The following is a 7184-nucleotide window of genomic DNA, read 5'->3' as shown; positions in this document are numbered from 1 at the left end:
TATGAGTGTGCTGAGATGACTGCAAAGCCAATCAGGAGATGGTCACTATATAAGTTTGAGTCCTCCAAGAAGCAGACATCAATGTGGGATTAGGTATGCAAAAGGTTTATTGGGGGAAGCACTTGTGAAGTATAAAGCAGGAGGGTGCAGGAGGAGGAAACTGGAGCCTTCAGAAAGTCAGATCTGACACCAATGGAAGGAAGGATACGGTAGGAAGAGCCTCAGGTTGCAGCACAGTCTGGCCTCTCAAACAGGTGGGTGGGGAGTTTCTAAGAAATAGTTGATCAATAGAAGAGCCCTGAATTAGGCAAAAGTGAACTGGATCTAATTCCCTGCCATGTGCAGTCATTGCCTGGGAGCAGCCTGGAGGAAACATGGTCTCATCCAACCCCAGATGAATCCATACAGTGGCGAAGCAGCTTAGATGATCAGTCAATTATGTTACCCTTGCAGTTAAAGGAACATCTCATTAGCACTGTTCCATAGCTGCCAAGGTGAGGAAACCCAGAGATAATCAACGATTAGGAAGCCAGTGCCAGTCCCAGGGCTAGAGGCAAGGAGGGAGGAGATGCTGTTACATTCTTACAGTTGTCATTGCCCTGCAGGTGCTGGAGTAACAGAGAAAATGTGGGCACTCCAGAAGAGGAGACAGAACAGCAACAAAAGTAGTCAAACAAATAAGCAAGGTAATTAAAGTCAGTGATAGGGACCCAGACAGTCAGTCCTCCTAAGTAGAATTGCTTTTTAAAAATTAACTTTTGAAAAGTTCAGGTGGAGAAATTTCACTTCTAGCCAATATGGAGTAACAAGGACTGCATTTACCCAGCTGCCTGAAACAATTAAAAATTCAGGTAAAATATATGCAACAATCACTCTTAAATCATTGGACCTCAAGCAAAGAAGGGCAGTGATTCTGAGACAAACAAAACAAAACAAAACAAAAAAGATGATTCTCCACTAATGCTTCATATGACTATCTGAAAAAGGTTTCCAGGATGTGGTACATGGAGTGCAAATCCATGCAGAGACCGGTGAACTTCCTGGGTTGAGGAAGCAGATATGAGAGTCTACAGGAGCAAAGACAACTGGAGTTTACAGGGAAGAGTGTTAGAGAGAAAAGATCTGCAAAGAGAGAGCTGTTTTGGGGTATCTACAGAGGGCCCCTCTCAAATATTCAACTAAGTACAAATCAGTGCAGGCATGTGAGGAGACTCCCCAAGTCTATGAAAGAAATAACCCCAAGTATTAGAGGGAATATGTGCAAAGCACACATAGGCTATACCCACTAGTTAGAGGAGAGAACCACATAATTCATACAGTATCATGTATAACACATGGCAAGTTTTGCCTTAGTAGTGCCAGAAAATTAGCCCTACACTAAATGTTCTGGTACCAGCAAACACACTCTGAAAAGACCAACCTGTTTCAAAGTAACTTAACCACATTCCAAGACAAAACTCAAAAATATTTATAGAGACACCAAAATATCCAGCATGCAGCAAGGTAAAATTTAAATAGCCTGGCATCCAATAAAAAAGTTGCAGGCATGCAAAGCAGTAGGGAAATACTACTGATAATTAAGAAACAAATCAATTAGTCAAAACTGACTTCAAAGTAGAAAAGATTATAGAATTAATAGACAAGGACTTTAAAACAGCTATTATAGCAGGATAGTATACAAGAAGGTAAAGATTAAATATGTTAAGGAGAAAATAAAGACTCTAAAAAATTAAATTTCAAGAAATAAAATTATAATGTATAAGATGAAAATATGCTAAATTGTATTTAAAATAAACTAGATCATGCAGAAGAAAAGATTTGTGAAGTTTATATACAAACTTTAAAGTTTGCAAAGAAATAAAATAAACTGCACAAGAAAAACAAAAAAAAGAGATAGAAAAAAGAAGAAGAGAACAGATCATCAGTGAGTTATAGGATAACTTCAAGGAGCCCAACATATGTGTAAGTAGTCCTGAAAGGAGGACATAAAAATATTGTATAACACAGTGGCTGAAAATTTTCCAAATGTGAAGAAAACTTTAAAGCCATAGATCTAGATCCAAGGATATCAACATACCCTATGAAAAAGAAATGTGGAGAAAATTACATCAAGGCACATCACAATCAAAGTTATTAAAACAAATGAAAGAAAAAGAGCTTCCAATCAGCCGTGCAAAGGAAGTGTATTACATACAGTGAACAAATATAATGATAACAGTAAATTTGCCGTAGGATATAGGGGAAGCCAGGAGAAAGTGGTACAAAATCTTTAAACTACTGAAAGAAAACATAAAACCCACTTAGTATTCTTTCCCAGCAAAATATTTTGTTTAACAAAGATGAAGGAAAACTTCTTCAAGTTTATATCCAGCAAACCTGCATTGTAAGAAATGTGAAAGGAAGTACTTGTACTTCAAACAGAAAGAAAATGGTACCAGATAGAATCCTGAATCTACAAAGAAATAAAGAGCACAGAAACTGTAAACACATAAGTAAACATAAAACTACTTTTCTTATTATTTAATTACCTTTAAAAGATAATTATCTGCCTAAATCAATGATAACCACAATGTATTGTGGGATTATCACATATGTAAATGTAAAAGTTATGACAATAACACAAATGCCCGAAGCAAAAAAGTGAAACTATACCCTGGTAGGGTTTTTATGGTATATAGTATATAACACCACTTGAAAGTAGATTGTGGTAAGTCCAAAGTACTCTAAACCCTAAAGCAATCATTGAAAGAACACAATGAAGAGTTAAAACTAACAAACCAACAAAGAGATCAAACAAAATCATAAAAATACAAAATTCATCCAAAAGAAGCATAAAAAGAAAGTGGGAACCCCGTAATAGAACAAAGAGAAAAAAAATGGCAACATTGCAAGTTTAAACAAACTATTTCAATAATCATATGAAACACAAATAAACACCATAATTAAAAGACATCGATTCTCAAATTGGATTAAAAAGCAGGACTTCACTATATGCAACCTAGAAGACACCCACCTTAAATATATAGACACAAATGTGTTAAAAATAAAAAGAGGGAAGAAGATGTACTATGATAATGCTGACCAAAAGTAACCTGAAGTATCTGTATTCATATCAGAAAACATAGAATTCAGAACAAAGAGTATTACTCAAGATAAACAGCATTCTTTTATGACATAAAGGGGGTAACTCATTAAGAGGAAATTACAATAGCACTCATGAACCTAATAATAACGCTGCAGAATACATAAAGTAAAAACTGATAAAGCCGCAAAGAGAAATAAGCCAATCCAAAATTTTACTTGGAGATTTTAAAACCTGATTCTCAATAACTCATAGAATATAAGTGGACAGAAAATCAGTAAGAATATAGAAGACATGAATAACACAATGCAGCCAAGTTGATAAAATTGATTATTTATAGATCTACTCCAAAATAGCAAAATATACATTTATTTTTTCAAGCACACATGAAACAACTACCAAGATAGACCATATTATGGCCATAAAACTGTCTCAATAAATTTTTGTAAATACAAGTTATCCAAGGTGTAATCTCTAGCAACAATGGAAAATAAATAAGAAATCAATAACAGAAAGATATCTATAAAAGTCCCAAATATTTTAAATCAGAAAAACACACTTCTAAATTACCAAAGGTCAAAGAAGAAATTAAATACAACCTCTGAAAGTACTTTTAACAAAATGAAAATAAAAGCACAATATATCAAAACTTGTGAGATGCAGCTAAAAGTTTTTAGACAGAAAGTTATAGCACTAAAATACTATATTAGACAAAATATAGTCATAAATAATTGGCCTCAATTTCACCTTTTAAAAGCAGATAAAGAAGAGCAAATTATACCCAGAGTAAGCAGAAGAAAGGAAATAATTAAGACTAGAACAGAAATCAATGCAATAGAAAACAATAATCTAATCAGTAAAACCTCTAAACTTCAAGTTTTTTATTTGTACAATGGGATCAAAAAATGCCACTGTAATAAATCTTAGCAATTCTATTTTGTAACCCCAAGGATGAATGGTGGCTGTCATTTATCATCACAAATGCATTGTTTTCTAATGACAAAGAAAAGTAAAATAATACTCAAATCTAATTTCCAGTGTCAAAAAAAAATTTATACCAAAACATCTTTATTCACGTTATCTGCTTGACTCCTGAGTCACGGGAGTCTGAATTTCTTGGCCTATACCTTAACATGACATTAAAATATTTTCATAAAATTGTCTTAGCCTCCTGGTCCTTTCTTATCTCCCATAATTTGCATCCTCTGTTACAGCTAGATTAATGACCTCACTGCCCCCTCTACATATGCTATGCTCATTCTTGCTGCTCAACTTTGCACATACCCTTCCTACAATGTAAAATGATGCATCCTTTCACCTCTTTAAATTCTGCCAACCCAAAAAAGGATCTTTGTTGAACCAATCATTTCTATGAAGCTTTTTGATACCTGTTAACTGAACCTTCTTACATAATCTAGGTATTGAGGGATTGTACAATCAAGCAGGGAAAAGTAGCACATGAACAAGTAAATAGAATATAATGTGATAAGTACTCTACACATAGCACAGGTATGCACAAAGTGCAATGGAATTGTAGAAGAGGGGGAATTAATTTCATCCAAAAGATAAGAAAAGGATATACAGAAAAGTTCATATTTCATAAAGGCCTCAAAGAATGAGTAGACGTTCAGTCACAAAATGAAGAAATCTGGCCAGAGGAAGCAGCCTGTGTAAAGTCAAGGAAGTATAGCACTACAAGCTTATAGAACAGTAAGTAGTATGGAATGGCTAGGCAAAGGAGAGGGTCCAGATACCTACCCTCCCCAAATCCTCTCTGTCTGCAGTTGCAGGTTGGATTCCCTGGAAAGCAGATGAAATCAGAGATTGGCATGTGGGCATTTATTGGGAGGTACTTTTGGAATTAACACCTGTAGAAAGGAGGGAAAGGAAGCACGACTAGGGAAAGGCAGATGTTGAACTTGTATGCAACCCCAGTGATGGGATTAGATCACTCCATAGATAGTTCTGGAGCTGAGATGACCCCACATACCTTTATACTCCTGCCTTTATCAGTCACTGGATGTGGGCTGTTCCTGGAAGAAGACATGACATTGGCTGAGTGTATTAGTCCATGTACATACTGCTATGAAGAAATACCTGAGACTGGGTAATTTATAAAGAAAAAGAGGTTTAATGGACTCACAGTTCCACATGGGTGGGGAGGCCTCACAATCATGGTGGAAGGCAAAGAAAGAGCAAAGGCACATCTTACATGGTGGCAGGCAAAAGAGCATGTGCAGGAGAACTGCCCTTTATAAAACCATTAGACTTCATGAGACTTATTCACTATCACAAGAGCAGCACAGGAAAAACTTACCCCCAAGATTCAATTACCTCCCACTGGTTCCCTCCCACGACACATGGAGATTATGGGAGCTATAATTCAAGATAAGATTTAGGTGAGGGCACGACCAAACCATATAAGTGAAGCAATTTTCTTAACCAATAGAATCCTCAAGAAGGGTGGGAGACAAGGGTCATCCACTAGCAGCACTGTCAGCAGTTGAGGCAATATGTTCATCCGTGGAGGGGGGTCTATGTGGTGCATCAAATGTCCACCACAATCTGCCAACCTTGACAACCATATTTTGACCATTTTCCCTTTTCTTCTCAAGAAGAGCAATTGATTGAGGAGCTCTGAAATACAGCAGCATTGATCTCCAAGGCTTGCAAAGCAAAGCTGAGAAATTTATAGCTCAAGAGGGGATAAATCTTGTTTCAGATAGTTAACAAAACACTAGCTATCAATAGGAAATCAAAACTTCAGAAACCAGCTCAAGAAGTAGAACTATCCTTCAACAAGCAACTTGACCAGCTAGATCTTAGTGATATCTTGGAATATCTTAGTGACATTTTTCCAAGGAATAGTTACCTTATAAATATAGAGACTAACTGTCTTAATTTAAAGTAAGCTCAAGACACCATGGGAATTGTGGTGGGCCTAAGTAACCAAAACATAGCGAAATAACGTAGCCAGATTTTATTCAGAACTCAGGGGAAATGCTCTGTATGCAAGTGCTGACCTTCAGTGTGAGTTAATTGATTTGCTACCAGCTCAGAGTTCCATCTAATGAAGTCAAATCATTGTGACAAACTGGTTCATTCTTCTCTGTAGTAGGCAGAATTCTAATATGATCACCAATGACCCATATCCTTGTGTAATCTCCTCTCTCTGAGTGTGGGTTATACATATGCCTTGTTTCTAACCAATGGTTTGTGGGAACAGTGATGAGATATCATTCTCATGATTATGTTATGCTATATGTCAAAGATGAAGGAATTTTGTAGGTGTAATTAAGGTGCCTAATCAGTTCACTTTAAAGGAAGATTGTTAGAAGTGAGTCTTACCTAACTAAGTGTCCCATTTAGAAGAGGATCTAGAGATCAGAAATGAAATAAATGAAAGATATTTTCTTTAAGACCCTCAAGAAACAAGCTGACTGGGCATGGTGACTCATGCCTATAATCCTAGCACTTTGGGAGGCCAAGGGGGAGAATCATTTGAGGCCAGGAGTTCAAGATCAGCATGGGCAATATAGCAAGACCTCCATGTCTACTGAAAAAAGAAAAGAAAAGAAAAAAGACAAGCTACCATGAGTTCTATAGCTTTGATGAAATGAATTCTGCCAGTAACCATGTGAGCATAAAAGAGGATCCTGGGCCTCATATGAGACTCCAGCCCAGCTGACACTCTGATTGCAGCTTTGTGAGACCTTGACAGATGACTCAGCTAAGCTATATATGAATTTCTGACCCATGAAACAGTGGGACAGTTGGGTGCAGTGGCTCACACCTGCAATCCTAGCACTTTGGGAGGCTGAAGTAGGAGGATTGCTTAAGGCCAAGAGTTCAAGACCAGCCTGGGTGACATAGTAAGACCTCTGTCTTTACAAAAAAGTTTAAAAAATAAAAAAGTAGCCTGACGTGGTGGTGTGTGTCTTTAGTCCCAGTTACTCAGGAGGCTGAGGTGGGAGGATTGCTTGAGCCTAGAAGTTCAAGGCTGGAGTGAGTTATTGTGCCACTGCACTCCAGCCTCGGTGACAAAGTGAGACCCTAGCACAAAAGGAAGGAAGGAAGGGAGGGAGGGAGGGAGGGAGGGAGG

Source organism: Rhinopithecus bieti, unplaced genomic scaffold, assembly GCF_001698545.2.
Source record: "Rhinopithecus bieti isolate Rb0 unplaced genomic scaffold, ASM169854v2 scaffold_68895, whole genome shotgun sequence".
Taxonomy (NCBI): domain Eukaryota; kingdom Metazoa; phylum Chordata; class Mammalia; order Primates; family Cercopithecidae; genus Rhinopithecus; species Rhinopithecus bieti.
Note: the sequence above shows the minus strand (reverse complement) of the source record.